A 14600-nucleotide genomic window follows, 5' to 3' on the forward strand; every position below is an offset into this window, starting at 1 on the left:
GGGGTTGTGGGGGTGTCGAAGGCGGGGGTGAGGGAGTGGGGGCAAGCTGGGGCTGGACCGTGAGCCGAGGCTCCAGCAGATGCAGCTGAAGGAACAAACTTTAAGGGAAGAGGCTGTGAACCAGGCAGCATCCATAGTGCGTGAGTCCAGGTAAAGCCCTGAAAACCAGAGATCGCTGGGAAGTGGCACAGTGGCCACCGGTGCCTGAGCGACTCGGATCACATCCTCAAAGTGAATCAACGACACCAACGTCAAGCCACATTCAACGCGAGGGAGCCACGTGCTGCATAGCCGGGAGTCCCAGCGCGTGACACAGCTGGACATGCTTCAGATGCTGCTGAACAGTCGAGGAGTCCTTAGCCACCCAGGCCCCCCCCATTCTGTGGAAAAGCTTGAGAGGCTCTTCCTCGGCCCTGCAGAGGTGGCAGCTGGGAGCCCTGGACACCGAGCCCGGGCCCTTCCCCCAGACCAGTGTCAGAGCACTGGGCGCCTCCACCACAAGAACTCTGGGGGGGGGTCTGACAGCCCAGAGAAAGGACCAGGGCACAGATATGGCGGCCTCCAGGACACATGGCACAGGCTCACTCTGGCACCCGCGCCAGCATTGCTGGGTTCTTAAGGAAAGAGGCTACCATGAAAGACAGGAGTGAGACCCAACCTGAGAAGACGAGCTGGAGGGAACAGAGATGCACAAAATGACGAAAAGACAGAGGCAGGAAAGGAAAGGGTGGGGGGAGGGGAAGGCGGGGAGGGGAGGGGAAGGGAGGGGAGGGGAGGGGAGACAGGACAGAGGCCAGAAAGGACAGAGATGCGCGGAATGCAGACAGGACAGAGACAGGACAGGACAGGACAGGAAAGGAAAGACAGAGGCCAGAAAGGACAAAGATGCACGGGACGAAGAAAAGACAGAGGCCGGAAAGGACAGAAACACATGGAATGAAGAAAAGACAGAGGCCCAGAAAGGAGAGTTGCGCAGAATGAAGAAGACAGGGAAAGGAAAGGAGAGGAGAGGGGAGAGGAGGGGAGGGGAAGGAGGGAGGGGAGGGGAGGGGAGGGAAGGGAAGGGAAGGCAAGGCAGAAGGTGGAAAGGACAGAGACACACGGAATGAAGAAAAGACAGAGGCCCAGCCTCTGTGGCACAACGTGGGGACTGCAGTCAACGGTAACTTAATCGTACATTTAAAAATAACGAAGAGTGTGATTGGATTGCTTGTAACACAAAGGGTAAGTGCTGAGGGATGGACACCCCATCCTCCATGTGACCGTTACACATCACATGCCTGTATCAAAACATCTCAGGCACGCCATAAATATATACACCTACTATGTACCCACAAGCATTAAAATAAAAAAATTTTCTTAAAAGAAAGACAAAGGCAGCTGTCATCAGGATCCTTGGAGACCAGTGAAAGTACCGCACTGACCAAATGAAAATCAGTCGCTGCAGAAAGAAAATTCAGACATGAAAACGGCTCAACAATTAAAAGCATGAGAGCAAAAGCCCTAATGATCCCGGAGAAGGGTTTGACGTTAACGCTGAAGAGGTCTTTCCATGAGTAAAGGAAAAAGAGGTGGAAATAATAAAGTCAGGAAAATGAGCAGAGCCTGAGAGACGCCGGGGGTCAGAGCTCCAGGAAGATCGGAGGGGAGGGAGTCTTCAAGGGGAGGCTGAGCTGGCTTCCCAGAGCCCAGGGCATGAGTTTCCGGGTTGGAAGTTCCTGCTGGGATCTCTGTGAGATTCCGCACCCTTGTGGACAAGGAGAAGATCCTAAATGCTCCCAGAGAGGAGGGGCGGGTTTCATGGAAAGGATCCAGAGACAGAGACCTGGACGCAGGAGGCCGAGAGGAAACGCACAAGCGCCTTCCAACCTGGAGTTCACGCACACCCAAGGGCAGGGTCTGAGGTTTTCTTCTTTCAAGTTGTTTCTCGGGAAGCCCCTGGAGGGCTTCTCCACCAGAACCAGCCGCAGGAGGGGTCGAGGTGGGGATGGGAGCCCCTCCAGGAGGCAGTGGGAGAGATGGGACCTACCACCCCAGGCAGAACATCCTCAGACAGAGACGGGAGAGGCCCCAGAGAGTCTGGGATGGACAGGAACCAGTGCAAGGAAGGTGCCTTCAACTGAGACTTGGGGGCTCCATCAGTGGTGGCGTGAGTGAGTACCTGGGAAAACTAAGTCAGCAAAGATGCGAGCAACTCCAGGCCAACAGGGCTGCTCAGGCAGAGTGGAGGATTCAGAGGCTGTGCACACCTGGGTGACAGGAGCTCTGCAGGGGGAACTGAGGGCAGTCATGACACAGGCAGATGAGGGAGGTGGGGCCAGAGCGTGCACGGGCGCAGGGCGAGGTGGGTGCAGACGCGGCGTCCACAGCCAGGCCTAAAGACGGTGTCTGAAGCTGGGGAAACCCAACAGTGACTCGTTACATAAGCGTGTGACTTAGCAAGACAGAGGAAAATGCCCAAACCGCCGGCGAGAAGGGCTTAAAGCAGTCGCTCAAAGCAGCAGGAAGTGATGTGGCAGGAAGGCTGGTTTTAGGGACAACGGCTGAGTTTCGGTGGAGGCTTGCATACCGTGTGACTCTTCCGACCCGGCTCGTTTCACGTCGACTCTTCTTGCCCGTTACGTCATTTCGTCAGGCCTTACCGCGGCCGCCCCAGGCCTTACCGCGACTGCCCCAGGCCTTACCGTGGCCGCCCCAGGCCTTACCGCGACTGCCCCAGGCCTTACCGTGGCCGCCCCAGGCTTACTTTGGTTCCTGGCTGCTTGGATTTTGTCCCCCATCCCTTCATTTTGCGCGTTTTCTTCTCGGTGTAGGTGCCTCTTGCAGGTGACGAGTCAAGGGATCTCCCCCCCACACCAAGCACCTTCTTTCACTGGGGCGCACCTACTTCTTGTGATTCTTTAGGAGCTGATTTCTGTCATCCTATTTTGTATTTTCCATTCACTGCACGTCCTTTGGGTTTTTTCCTCCCCTAAACCTCTGTTAGATAAATTGAGCTTTCTTGAACTAAAGGTGCACATTCTGCTTTTGTTTTCATGGGGATGCCTTTGAAATGAGAGCTTTCAGGTTTATTTGCTATTTCTCAGGCTCTTCTGCAGTGATGTACCCCCAGCAGGGCCTGTGCCAGCACAGACGCGTCCTCCGGCCCTCCCCACGTTGGCAGCACGTTGACTGTGTCTGAAGCTTAATCCCAATGTCACAGATTCTTGTCTTTGCACCTAACGTTAGGTGTCTCATCCAGCCCAGGGCACCCCATCACGTCGCTCACTAACCGATCCTCCTCCCAAGTGTTCCTCCAGCGGTCTGCTGTGGGCCTCGCCGTGAAACCTTCTGGGCACCCCCACGAGTGGGAGAACACTGCTGTGTCTTCGTGCGTGGACGGTAGCCAGGCTGCACGCAGAGCTCCAGGCTGAAGCCTGTCCCAGTGTCTACAGGGCCACGTGGCCTTGCTGCTGAGCCTCGTGGGTCTGCTGTTTCCTGGAGGCTGTGCTCTTGCCCTCCTGGGAGCTGTTGCAATGTTTTATTGTTTTATTTGTTTTCTTTCTTTTTTTTTTTTTTTTGAGACAGAGTCTCGCTCTGTTTCCCAGGCTGGAGTGCAGTGACACGATCTTGGCTCACTGCAACCTCTGCCTCCTGAGTTCAAGTGATTCTCCTGCCTCAGCCTCCCAAGTAGTTGGGATTATAGGCGTATGCCACCATGCCCGGCTAATTTTTGTATTTTTAGTAGAGATGGGGTTTCACCACGTTGGCCAGGCTGGTCTCCAACTCCTGACCTTAAGTGATCAGCCTCCCAAAGTGCTGGGATGACAGGCGTGAGCCCCTGCGCCCGGCCTATTGCAGTGTTTTCTTTCTGGTGGTCGAAAGTTTTGCGGCGACGTGTCCTCTGTGAGTTCTTCCCAGCTGAGGTCTCTCATCTTCGGTTCTGGATGTTCTGTGTCTGTCGCTGCACTGGTGGTGTCCCTCTCCATTCTTGCTTTTATCTTCTGGACCTGCTTGGCTCTGTCTGGGTGGCAGGAGGGAGGCCCCACAAGGAGCCTCCAGGCTGCAGCTTTGTGCTCAGCAGCATTCCTGCCGGCGAATGTTTTGTCTGCCTCAGGGTCTCTCCTTTCCTCCCTGTGTGCTGGAACCCTCTTTCTCTCCTTTCCTCCCTGCGTGCTGGAACCCTCTCGTCTCTCTCCTTTCCTCCCTGCGTGCTGGAACCCTCTCGTCTCTCTCCTTTCCTTCCTGTGTGCTGGAACCCTCTTTCTCTCCTTTCCTCCCTGCATGCTGGAACCCTCTCGTCTCTCTCCTTTCCTCCCTGTGTGCTGGAACCCTCTTGTCTCTCTCCTTTCCTTCCTGCGTGCTGGAACCCTCTTTCTCTCCTTTCCTCCCTGTTTGCTGGAACCCTCTCATCTCTCTCCTTTCCTCCCTGTTTGCTGGAACCCTCTCGTCTCTCTCCTTTCCTCCCTGTGTGCTGGAACCCTGTCTCTCTCCTTTCCTCCCTGCGTGCTGGAACCCTCTCGTCTCTCTCCTTTCCTCCCTGCGTGCTGGAACCCTCTCGTCTCTCTCCTTTCCTTCCTGTGTGCTGGAACCCTCTTTCTCTCCTTTCCTCCCTGCATGCTGGAACCCTCTTGTCTCTCTCCTTTCCTCCCTGTGTGCTGGAACCCTCTCGTCTCTCTCCTTTCCTCCCTGTGTGCTGGAACCCTCTTGTCTCTCTCCTTTCCTTCCTGCGTGCTGGAACCCTCTCGTCTCTCTCCTTTCCTCCCTGTGTTCTGGAACCCTCTTGTCTCTCTCCTTTCCTTCCTGTGTGCTGGAACCCTCTCGTTTCTCTCCTTTCCTCCCTGTGTTCTGGAACCCTCTTGTCTCTCTCCTTTCCTCCCTGTGTGCTGGAACCCTCTCGTCTCTCTCCTTTCCTCCCTGTGTGCTGGAACCCTCTTGTCTCTCTCCTTTCCTCCCTGTGTGCTGGAACCCTGTCTCTCTCCTTTCCTCCCTGCGTGCTGGAACCCTGTCTCTCTCCTTTCCTCCCTGCGTGCTGGAACCCTGTCTCTCTCCTTTCCTCCCTGCGTGCTGGAACCCTCTTGTCTCTCTCCTTTCCTTCCTGTGTGCTGGAACCCTCTCGTTTCTCTCCTTTCCTCCCTGTGTTCTGGAACCCTCTTGTCTCTCTCCTTTCCTTCCTGTGTGCTGGAACCCTCTCGTCTCTCTCCTTTCCTCCCTGCGTGCTGGAACCCTCTCGTCTCTCTCCTTTCCTTCCTGTGTGCTGGAACCCTCTTTCTCTCCTTTCCTCCCTGCATGCTGGAACCCTCTTGTCTCTCTCCTTTCCTCCCTGTGTGCTGGAACCCTCTCGTCTCTCTCCTTTCCTCCCTGTGTGCTGGAACCCTCTTGTCTCTCTCCTTTCCTCCCTGCGTGCTGGAACCCTCTCGTCTCTTGTCTCTCTCCTTTTCTCCCTGTGTGCTGGAACCCTCTTTCTCTCCTTTCCTCCCTGTGTGCTGGAACCCTGTCTCTCTCCTTTCCTCCCTGTGTGCTGGAACCCTCTCGTCTCTCTCCTTTCCTCCCTGTGTGCTGGAACCCTGTCTCTCTCCTTTCCTCCCTGTGTGCTGGAACCCTCTCGTCTCTCTCCTTTCCTCCCTGTGTGCTGGAACCGTGTCTCTCTCCTTTCCTCCCTGTGTGCTGGAACCCTCTTGTCTCTCTCCTTTCCTCCCTGTGTGCTGGAACCCTGTCTCTCTCCTTTCCTCCCTGTGTGCTGGAACCCTCTTGTCTCTCTCCTTTCCTCCCTGTGTGCTGGAACCCTGTCTCTCTCCTTTCCTCCCTGTGTGCTGGAACCCTCTTGTCTCTCTCCTTTCCTCCCTGTGTGCTGGAACCCTCTTGTCTCTCTCCTTTCCTCCCTGCGTGCTGGAACCCTGTCTCTCTCCTTTCCTCCCTATGTGCTGGAACCCTGTCTCTCTCCTTTCCTCCCTGTTTGCTGGAACCCTCTCGTCTCTCTCCTTTCCTCCCTGTGTGCTGGAACCCTCTTGTCTCTCTCCTTTCCTCCCTGTGTTCTGGAACCCTCTCGTCTCTCTCCTTTCCTCCCTGTGTGCTGGAACCCTCTTTCTCTCCTTTCCTCCCTGTGTGCTGGAACCGTGTCTCTCTCCTTTCCTCCCTGTGTGCTGGAACCCTGTCTCTCTCCTTTCCTTCCTGTGTTCTGGAACCCTCTTGTCTCTCTCCTTTCCTCCCTGTGTGCTGGAACCCTGTCTCTCTCCTTTCCTCCCTGTGTGCTGGAACCCTCTTGTCTCTCTCCTTTCCTCCCTGTGTGCTGGAACCCTGTCTCTCTCCTTTCCTCCCTGCGTGCTGGAACCCTGATTGTCTTCGCCCGTTGCTTGGCTCCACTTTCCTGACTGTGGCTCCTGCGCTCCGGTCCCCGTGTGCGCTGGCTCCGAGTGGGCCTGTGTGGGGCCGGACAGGGCTGGCCCTGGTTGCGTGGAGGGCAGGTCGGCAGGGCCAGCTCCTGGGTGAGGAGTTTACCTTTGAAGGGAGCACCGTGGGAGGGAGCACTTTTGCCCCGAGTCCTCCCCAGCCTGGGGGTTTGCACAAGAGGAGGAGGGTGGGTGCTGGAGCTGGCGGTACGGCTGTGTCAACCTCTCGCGTCTCCGGGTCTTGCCCCTCAGGCCCCAGCCCCAGCCTCCTGCTGTCACCCCCCAGGCAGGGCTGTCTCAAGGCATCTTGGGAGGGCAGAGGCAGAATAGGAAAGTGATTTCTCCCACCTGTATTTTGACTGTGACCCCCAAGCCCCTGCCCTGGGCCGTGGCTCCCAATCTCCTCCACACCCTAACCCCAGATAGCCCAAGACTTCTGGGGTTCCCTCAGCTTTTCTGGGGATCCTGTCCTCAAGTCCCCCTCCTGCCAGGTGGCCGACACTGGCTGCCCTACGTCCCCATTCCCTGAATGACACTGGTGTGGAATGCAGACAGAGGCGGCCTGGGAGACACGAGCTCCGGTGGTGGGATGCAGTTAGCTGAACACCAGGCTGAGCAGGGTCCGAAAATTAGGGGAATAAAAGTCCCGGGAGAGGACGAGGTGGCAAACAGGAAGGGCAGCTGACTCACCAGCCCAGAGCAGGGGAATCTTACCAGTTCCCTGAAACAGAGCTTCTCAGCTCCGGGGCTGGACGGGCGGCTTCCCAGAGGCCACTGCAGGCCAGGTCATCAGAGGTGCCTGCTCCAGCTTCCACCCTGCCTGTGCCCAGTGGCAGCCGAGCAGGACCTCACAAAAACAGCTGTGAGAACAGCCTTGCGTGTCTGGAAGCCCCAAGCCGCTCGGCAGACGGTCACCGGGCCGCGTTGCTGCTCTGGTGTGGTTTCTGGAAAATTCCTGAGAAGTCCCCAGGAACCAAAGTGTCCAGCAGTTGAAATTTAACAAGTGGGGAGACACTCCTCCGCCGCAGGCTGCTGTCCTAAAGAAAGGCCTAGAAGCCCTCCCAGCTGGGGCTGCACACACGTTCCTGTGAGGGACCCTTTGGGAGAGGATTGAGTGAGGGGAACAGGAGGTGAAGCAGAAAGGATGAGCATCCCCTTACTCCAGCTTCTTCCACGCAGTGATATTGCCTGGCTCTAAGGGGCTGCTGGTACGAGAATTAGGAGGCCATGAGTCGTCCAGAAACTCAGGCCAGAAGCGAAGGTATAAAACACCAGATGGTAACACGGGACCACAGCTCAGGAGGCTCTGGGAGCACAAAGTGGGGGTACAGGGGAAATGAGCCCAGGAGGGTAAGAGAGGGATGAGGCAGTGGGGCCCTGCAGCCCAGGAGCCAGAGGGTCCCAGTCCCCATGACAAGGTGACAACCCAGACAGAGGGGCCCCGGGCCTTGGGCCTGTCCTGGCCGGGACAAATGCAGGGTATGCCCTCCTGCTCTCCCTCTGGGCCTGGCACCCCCGTCCTCAGGGGAGGCATGGGGGCTGAAGAGGATGGCCGTGCGGGGACAGCAGGCTGGGAGGGGGCATCCCACATGCCCCTTTGTCCCTGACTTTAGAGGTGATGGGGGTGGAGAACCGAGCCCCGCATGCCATATGGCTGGGGTCTGTGTCTGGGGGTACTGAGGTGGGCGGCCCCAGCCTCACCCTGGCATACGTCGGCCACCGTGGAGAGAGCTCCGTGATGCCCCAGCCTGCTCCTGGCTCTGTTCTGGGCACTTTCCCACAAGCCCCACAGAACACACTTGGCCTCATCTGGCCTGGCATTTTCTGCTGCTTCTTTGGCCTTTCTGCTAAGAGAAATCCACGTTTTACCGTCTGTTGTAGCTGCTGGGCCTGCTGTTCCGAAACTCCTTTCAAGTGGCTTTCATTTCAGGAGCCCATCAGATGTATTTAATAAATAAATGTATGGCCAGAGGTTTTACCAGGGAGGAAGCATGCCGGCCCTGCAGCTGGCCTGAGAGTGGACACAGCGGGAAGGTAGCCCAGCTCCCCCTGCATTCGCCTGCTCACCCTCTCCCCGACCCCCACCCGCCTATCCACAGCCCAGGCCAGTTCCAGGAGGCTGGGGACCCCCGCCCAGCTGGGTCAGAGTGCCCGGCTCCTTGCCCCCCTCAGAGGCTGCTGCAGGTGTCTGGGGCCCACACCGGCCTCTCTGTGACTTTTAGATCTCCAGGACTCTCCACCATTTACCCCTACGGTCCACGTTAGCCCCTGACCATCCACGTTAGCCCCTGACCTTCCACGTTAGCCCCGACCTTCCGCGTTAGACCCTGACCGTCTGCGTTAGCCCCTAACTGTCCAACTTAGCCCCTGACCATCCGTGTTAGCCCTTGATCATCCACATTAGCCCGACCGTCCACCTTAGCCCCTGACCATCCATGTTAGCCCCTGACCTTCCGCATTAGCCCCGACCTTCCGCATTAGTCCCTAACTGTCCACCTTAGCCCCTGACCGTTTGTGTTAGCCCCTGACCTTCCGTGTTAGCCCCAGCTTTCCGCATTAGCCCCTAACCATCCACCTTAGCCCCTGACTGTCCACGTTAGCCCCTGACTGTCTGGTTAGCCCCTGACTGTCCACCTTAGCCCCTAACCATCCACCTTAGCCCCTGACTGTCTGTGTTAGCCCCTGACTGTCTGGTTAGCCCCTGACTGTCCACCTTAGCCCCTGACCATCCACATAAGCCCCTGACTGTCCACCTTAGCCCCTGACTGTCCACATAAGCCCCTGACTGTCCAGTTAGCCCCTGACCATCTGTGGTCACTGAGCCGGGTGCACAGAGTTCTGTTCAGTGGTCTTCACTCAGCCCCTGCTCTGCCGTCGGCTCAGCTGGGCTTGGACCCTTGCATCCCAGGCTCTCCCCAGCAGGCAATGTCAGCACAGGTGAGGGTCCTGGGCCTGCCCCTGGTGGAAGGAGTGTGTTTGTGCCAAACCGGGTTTCAGGCGCCGTGCGTGCCTCACCCCCCTTGGCCGTTACTCTGTTTTAAGCTGCCGACACTGGGAGGAGGCAGTGCCATTGTCACCGATGGGCTCCTGTGAGAAGGGCTGGGCTTGCAGGGCCTTCTGCCCCCAGGCCTGGGTCCTGCGGGCTCCAGAGGCTGTGAGTGGCCCTCAGCGAACTGTGGGTCTGGGTGTGGCCCTGGCTCCAGCAGCCGCCCCAGTCTGTTCTGGGTGCATTTTGCCCACCTGAGGTCACTAGTGCCCCTGGGACCCCCCTGCCAACATGCCCAGCACCACCGTGGCACACGTCATTCCTCTCGGGGACCAAGCAGCTGCAGCTCCCACTCAATGCCTACCTCTCGGCCTCACGGCTGCTTTCCTGCCATTGGTTCCCTACCAGGTGGTTCTTATCCCCATACCACCTTCCTCGTCGGCTCTGAAGCAGCCGGGTCAGCACGGAGCTCCCTCGGGCTCTCCTGGGTGTGGAGCTACAGGTGCAGAGGGACGGCCCAGGCCAACTCTAGCCCCAAGGTCTCTGAGGCTGGGGCTGGTGGTGAGGGACACACCCAGGGCGTGGGGTCCCAGGCTTAGGGATCAGCAGGGGTGGCTCCCCAACCACCAGGACCCCGGCAGGTTGGGCCTGGCGCTTCTGGAGGGAGATTCACTGTGGTAACCGTCAGCTGCGTTTGTTTATGAGTTGTAAGTCTGCTTCTCGTGAAGTAAGTTTCACTCTCAGGGGTGTTTGCATTCAGAAAGTGGGTCCTGGTTTTAAAAACATAAGTTTTGTTCTCTAGAAAATGACATCAACTTTAGACGTCAGATTGCCTGTCCAGCACGGCCGTTTGCCCTCCAGTCGCAGAGACAGCGGGTGCTGCCCTGATCACTGGAGGGTGCCTGGTGCTGCTGCTCACCGCGCCCTCACAGACGCTCACTGTTGCCGTCCCGTCTTTCACAGGAGGAAACCAAGGCCCAGAGAGGTGAATTAACTCGCCAAGGGCCCACAGCAAAGGTGAGGGCGGAGGCGGCCTCAGCACTGGCTGGTCTCCCTCAGCCAGAAGGGGGCCCAGGACACTGGGTTAACCAAGCGGGGCTGCAGTGGGCGTCAGGAGGGACTGCCTGGGGGCCGCCGACTGCCCGCTCTTCTAGGGCCCCGGGGCTTCAGTCAGCGTCCCCCTCTGTGGCCATCCAGCCATCCACCAGCTGCATTCTCAAGAACTGTTTTCAAATGTTGGAGCTGCTCAGTGGAAGAGAGTCAAGCCTGCGTTTACTGTTTGTGGGATCTATAAACAGCCAGTTATTCAGCTCCCTAAGCAAGAGCGCTGCCTCGCACGCACGCAAGCCTCATGGAGCGGCCCCTGCGAGTGATCTGGCTCCAGGAGGCCGGGCCAGCTGCCCCGACGCCCGCCCGGTGCCCGCTCGCGTGACTAGCCTCGGTGTTGTGGCTCCGTAACCATGGCAACGGCTCTCAGGGGAGCACAGTACTCCCGACTTCCCTTTACTCCGAGGGGGGGCAGCCAGGGGGATGTGGAGGGTTGTTCCTTTTTCCCTCTTTTCCCTCTGCCATGACCTTGACAAAAATAATCTTTGAAGTACTTGCCGGCTATTTTTTCTGCCCTGGAACTGGAAGAGATCAGGATATTTAAAGGGTTTGACAGAGGAAGTCCCGGCTTTCTCAGAACGTTTGCCCTGTTCCCTGCGGTGCCTGGGGGAGAGCGCGGCTCCGGCCCTCACCTGCCCCGACCTCCGTTGTTCTTGCGAAGTGGCAGGTGCGCCGTTTCCTAACGTTCAGTAACAGCCCATAGATGTGATCTTTTTCCCCTTAAAAAAAGTACAGCCTTAACCTTAGAGCCAAATCCTTTTTTCCATTTGGAAAAGTGATCTCATTTTCCATGGACCATGTTTAAAAAAAAACAAAACTTTTGTAGGATTAGAAAGGCAGAGGGAGAGAAAACAAACAGACGTTCGAGATGCATATTTGAAAGATGGGCCCACATGTGTAAAAGTATTTGGCGTGACAATGCTGGACCAGAAGTCAATCTGATATTGAATCCATATGACACGGCAAACAGTATTTTATGGTCTTTAAAAAAAAATTCTGCCTTGTGAGTTAAAATTAAGGTTGCTTTTGGTTGTGACTAATCTCATAAAATCTTTTTTAAGAAGACATTTTATATACTCAAGCCTTGAAAATTTCTTTGGTCTTTGAACTATTATTAGTAGGACATCATCAGTATGTGGCAACTGCTGAATTGGGAAAAGCTGTGGCAGGAGCCGGCGGGCACAGACCCCTCCCAGCAGTGCCAGGAAGGGCTGGGGGCTGAGGACCCGAGGCCCTGGTGCACACCCCTCCAGCCTGTGCGGGGCGGGAGTGAGGCCCCTCTGCCCTCCCACTGCCTGGCTCAGAGCGGGCAGTTGGATGGCAACTCCGTTCCCTTTCAGCAGATGCCCCCCAGTCCACACGGCCCCCGGCTGCTTCACGTTCTCACCTGTTTTCTAACAACCCCTTGGTGCACCCCACGTCATCTCACCCTGTCTCTGCCTAAATCCCAGGGGAGGGAGGGGCTGCAGGGGTCTGAGGGGCGGGTGCCAGCCTGAGGGGGCAGCCTGAGGCGCAGCGGTGGTTTGGGTCCCCCAGTTCCAGACACAGCTGCTGGCCCCTAAGAGGGAGCTGCCATAGAGAAAGGGCCTTGACGCCACGGGTGCCGGCTCTGGGCCAGGCTTTCTGGGTTGCTCGGTGTCTGCATCACCACTTGCAAAGGGGGTGGGATTGGCCCGTGGTCCCTCCACGGCCACAAAGTCCCTGACCTCCACTGGCAACCGGCCCAGGGCCCAGATCTTGCTGAGCACAGGCGGGGACGATCCCGGGCCCTCGTGGGTACTCCCCACGGTCAACTCCAGGCAGGACAAGAACTCCAGGAGTTCCAGGGTGAAGCTGTGAAGCCAGGGCAGGCGGATGCGGCGGCGAAACGCGGGTCAAGTGCTCCTGGCATCATCGTTCCGCAGGATGCCAGCTCTGCAGGGCACAGAGTGTGATTTAACCCTCACCACAGCTTCTGAGTCACTTTTTATCCCAGGTAGGGATTGCAGAGAAGAGCAAAGTGTCGTGAAGTGATTTCAGCCTTAGCTACCTTCCTTCTGGAAATGCAGCCACAGCAGCCGTGTTCCCAACCAAAGCAAGGAGGCAACCAAGCCTCCGCTGACAGGTGGGTGGGTTAGCAAGATGTATCTACCTACAAAGGAGGAGTATTCAGCCTTAAAAAGAGTGGGGCAGCGAAAGAGAAATACACAGACAGGCCTGCACCAAACTGAAAAACTTCTGCCCAGCAAAGGAAACCGTCAACAGAATGAAGACGCAGCCTACGGAACAGGAGGACGCATTTGCCAATCACATCTCACAGGCGGGAAAGACCCCACATACATAAGGAACCCAGCCAACTCAAGAGCAAGAAAAAACCCCATTAAAAACCAGGCAAAGGACCTGAAGGACCTGATAGAAGCTTCTCCAAAGGAGACACAAAATGGCCACCTTGTAGGTGGAAAGGTGCTCAGCATCACCAGGCATGGGGAAGAGCAAATGGAAACCGTCAGCGAGCTCCTCTCGCATCATCAGGACAGCTGTTTCAAAAAGATGGAAGGCAGTCGTTGATGAGAGTGTGGAGAGAAGGGGACCCTCGTGCACCATTGGCGGGAAGGCAGTTGTTGATGAGGGTGTGGAGAGAAGGGGACCCTCGTGCACCGTTGGTGGGAAGGCAGTTGTTGATGAGGGTGTGGAGAGAAGGGGACCCTCGTGCACCGTTGGCGGGAAGGCAGTCACTGGCGATGGTGTGGAGAGAAGGGGACCCTCATGCACCGTTGGTAGGAAGGCAGTGGTTGATGAGGGTGTGGAGAGAAGGGGACCCTCATGCACCATTGGTGGGAAGGCAGTCGTTGATGAGGGTGTGGAGAGAAGGGGACCCTCATGCACCATTGGTGGTAAGGCAGTCGTTGATGAGGGTGTGGAGAGAAGGGGACCCTCGTGCACCATTGGCGGGAAGGCAGTTGTTGATGAGGGTGTGGAGAGAAGGGGACCCTCCTGCAGCATTCGTGCAAAGGCAGTTGTTGATGAGGGTGTGGAGAGAAGGGGACCCTCATGCACTGTTGGCGGGAATGTAAATTAGTGTAGATGTGATGGAAGGCTACATGGAGCTTCCTCAAAAAATTAAAAATGGAACTTCCATGCAACCCAGCAGTCCCCCTGCTGGGCATTTACCCAAAGGAGCTGAAATCAGAATCAGAGACACCCGTGCCCCCATGTTTATCGAAACACTGGTCACAGTAGCCAAGACGTGGAGACAACCTGCACGTCCACCAGTGAATGCACAGATAAAGAAAATGCGCTGTGTATACACCATGGAATACTAGTCAACCAGAAAAAGAAGGGAAGCCTGGTATTTGCAAACCACGGATGAACCTGGAGGACATGGTGCTCAGTGAAATAAGTCATGCACAGACAGTTCTGCGTGATCTCACTCATATCTGGAATCTAAAAAAGTGGAACTCGTCGAAACAGAGAGTCGATGGTTACCAGGGGCCGGGGGTGTGGGAGGGGATAAAAAGGAAGGAAGGAAATGGACACGCACTGTGGCTCGGATCCTCCTTGACGACTCCGTGGAGTGAAACAAAGTCAAAGCCTGCTTGATTTGCTCAGATGAGGTCCCCAGTGTAGGCAAATTCACAGAGGCAGAAAGCGGGTGGGACGCACGGGGCTGAGGAGGGGAGTGGGGGCGAGTGTTTAATGTGGTCAGAGTTTCGGTTTGGGAGGGTGGGAATGTTCTGAAGATGGACGGTCATGATGGTTGCACAACAATGTGGATGTGCTTAATGCCACTGAGCTCAAAATGACTGAAATTTAACCACTTAGGTCGGGTGCAGCGGCTCACCCTGTAATCCCGGCACTTTGGGAGGCCAAGGTGGGTGCATCACCTGAGGTCAGGAGTTCGAGACCAGCCTGGCCAACATGGCGAAACCCTGTCTCTACTAAAAATACAAAAATTAGCTGGGTGTGGTGGTGCAGTGCAAACCTATAGTCCCAGCTACTCTGGAGGCTGCAGCAGGAGAATTGCTTGAACCCGGGAGGCGGAGGTTGCAGTGAGCCGAGATCACACCACTGTACTCCAGCCTGGGTGACAGAATGAGACTCCGTTTCAAAAAAAAAAAAAAAAAAGTAACCACTTAAAATGGTTAAAATTGTATTTTTTT

At 56.5% G+C, this 14600-nt stretch overlaps 1 protein-coding gene across 7 annotated transcripts in view; it reads left to right on the plus strand.

Annotated features, from left to right (window-relative positions):
- The window catches only part of AHRR (aryl hydrocarbon receptor repressor), a 113416-nt gene that overhangs the window by 65850 nt on the left and 32966 nt on the right, over positions 1–14600 (plus strand). The window lies entirely within an intron of this gene.

Source organism: Pongo pygmaeus, chromosome 4, assembly GCF_028885625.2.
Source record: "Pongo pygmaeus isolate AG05252 chromosome 4, NHGRI_mPonPyg2-v2.0_pri, whole genome shotgun sequence".
NCBI lineage: Eukaryota > Metazoa > Chordata > Mammalia > Primates > Hominidae > Pongo > Pongo pygmaeus.